Genomic DNA, 2,904 nt, shown 5'->3' with positions numbered 1-2,904 from the left:
AATTAGATCCCATTTGTCAATTTTGGCTTTTGGTGTCATTGTTTTTGGTGTCTTAGTCATGAAGTCCTTGCCCATGCCTATGTCCTGAATGGTATTGCTTAGGTTTTCTTCTAGGGTTTTTATGGTTTTAGGTCTAACATTTAAGTCTTTAATCCATCTTGAATTAACTTTTGTATAAGGTATAAGGAAGGGATCCGGTTTCGGCTTTGTACATATGGATACCCAGTTTACCCAGCACCATTTATTAAATAGGGAATCCTTTCCCCATTTCTTATTTTTGTCAGGTCAAAGATCAGAAGGTTATAGATGTGTGGTATTATTTCTGAGGGCTCTGTTCTGTTCCATTGGTCTATATCTGTTTTGGTACCAGTCCCATGCTGTTTTGATCACTGTAGCCTTGTAGTATAGTTTGAAGTCAGGTAGCGTGATGCCTCCAGCTTTGTTCTTTTTGCTTAGGATTGTCTTGGCTATGCAGGCTCTTTTTCAGTTCCATGTGAAATTTAAAGTAGTTTTTTCCAATTCTGTGAAGAAAGTCATTGGTAGCTTAATGGGGATGGCATTGAATCTTTAAATTACCTTGGGCAGTATGGCCATTTTCACGACATTGATTCTTCCTGTCCATGAGCATGGAATGTTCTTCCATTTGTTTGTGTCCTCTTTTCTTTCATTGAGCAGTGGTTTGTGGTTCTCCTTGAAGAGTTCCTTCATATCCCTTGTAAGGTGGATTCCTAGGTATTTTATTCTCTTTGAAGCAATTGTGAATGGGAGTTCACTCATGATTTGGCTCTGTGCTTGTCTGTTACTGGTGTATAAGAATGCTTGTGATTTTTGCACATTGATTTTGTATTCTGAGACTTTGCTGAAGTTGCTTATCAGCTTAAAGAGATTTTGGGCTGAGACAATGGGGTTTTCCAAATTTATAATCATGTAATCTGCAAACACGGACAATTTGACTTCCTCTTTTCCTAATTGAATATCCTTTATTTCTTTCTCCTGCCTGATTGCCCTGGCCAGAATTTCCAACACTATATTGAATAGGAGTGGTCAGAGAGGACATCCCTGTCTTGTGCCAGTTTTCAAAGGGAATGCTTCCAGTTTTTGCCTATTCAGTATAATATTGGCTGTGGGTTTGTCATAAATAGCTCTTATTATTTTGAGATACGCCCCATCAATGTCTAGTTTATTGAGAGTTTTTAGCATGAAGGGCTGTTGAATTTTGTCAAAGGCCTTTTCTGCATCTATTCAGATAATTATGTGGTTTTTGTCTTTGGTTCTGTTTATATGATGGATTGCATTTATTGATTTGTGTATGTTGAACCAGCCTTGCATCCCAGGAGTGAAGCCAACTTGATCATGGTGGATAAGCTTTTTGATGTACTGCTGGATTTGGTTTGCCAGTATTTTATTGAGGATTTTTGCATCGATGTTCATCAGAGATATTGATCTAAAATTCTCTTTTTTTGTTGTGTCTCTGCCAGCCTTTGGTATCAGAATGATGCTGGCCTCAAAAAATGAGTTAGGGAGGATTCTCTGTTTTTCTATTGACTGGAATAGTTTCAGAAGGAATGGTACCAGCTCCTCTTTATATGTCTGGTAGAATTTGGCTGTGAATCCCTCTGGTCCTGGACATTTTTTGGTTGGTAGGCTATTAATTATTGCCTCAATTTCAGAGCCTGTTATTGGTCTATTCAGGGATTCAGCTTCTTCCTGGTTTAGTCTTGGGAAGGTGTATGTGTCCAGGAATTTATCCATTTCTTCTAGATTTTCTAATTTATTTGAATATTGGTGTTTATAGTATTCTCTGACGGTAGTTTGTATTTCTGTGGAATCAGTGGTGACAACCCCTTTATTATTTTTTATTATGTCTATTTGATTCTTCTCTCTTTTCTTCTTTATTAGCCTTGCTAAAGGTCTGCCAATTTTGTTGATCTTTTCAAAAAACCAGCTCCTGGATTCATTGATTTTTTTGAAGGGTCTTTTGTGTCTCTATCTCCTGCAGTTCTGCTCTGATCTTAGTTATGTCTTGCCTTCTGCTAGCTTTTGAATGTGTTTGCTCTTGCTTCTCTAGTTATTTTAATTGTGATGTTAGGGCATCAATTTTAGATCTTTCCTGCTTTCTCTTGTGGGCATTTAGTGCTATAAATTTCCCCCTACACACTGCTTTAAATGTGTTCCAGGGATTCTGGTATGTTGTGTCTTTGTTCTCAGTGGTTTCAAAGAACATCTTTATTTCTGCCTTCATATCGTTATGTACCCAGTAGTCACTTAGGAGCAAGTTGTTCAGTTTCCATGTAGTTGAGTGGTTTTGAGTGAGTTTCTTAATCCTGAGTTCTAGTTTGATTGCACTGTGGTCTGAGAGACAGTTTGTTATAATTTCTGTTCTTTTACATTTGCTGAGGAGTGCTTTACTTCCAACTATGTAGTCAATTTTGGAATAAATTTGATGTGGTGCTGAGAAAAATGTATACTCTGTTGAGTTGGGGTGAAGAGTTCTGTAAATGTCTATTAGATTCTCTTGTTGCAGAGCTGAATTCAATTCCTGGATATCCTTATTAACTTTCTGTCTTGTTGATCTGTCTGATGTTGACAGTGGGGTGTTTAAGTATCCCATTATTATTGTGTGGGAGTCTAAGTCTCTTTGTAGGCTCTAAGGACTTACTTATGAATCTGGGTGCTCCTGTATTGGGTGTATGTATATTTAAGACAGTTAGCTCTTCTTGCTGAATTGATCCCTTTACCATTATGTAATGGCCTTCTTTGTCTCTTTTGATCTTTGATGGTTTAAAGTCTGTTTTGTCAGAGGCTAGGATTGCAACCCCTGCTTTTTTCCATTTGCTTGGTAGATCTTCCTGCATCCCCTTATTTTGAGCCTATGTGTGTCTCTGCATGTGAGATGGGTCTCCT

The sequence above is a fragment of the Mandrillus leucophaeus genome, unplaced genomic scaffold, assembly GCF_000951045.1.
Source record: "Mandrillus leucophaeus isolate KB7577 unplaced genomic scaffold, Mleu.le_1.0 Scaffold225, whole genome shotgun sequence".
In the NCBI taxonomy this organism is placed as follows: Eukaryota; Metazoa; Chordata; class Mammalia; order Primates; family Cercopithecidae; genus Mandrillus; species Mandrillus leucophaeus.
This window is presented reverse-complemented; position numbering follows the sequence as displayed.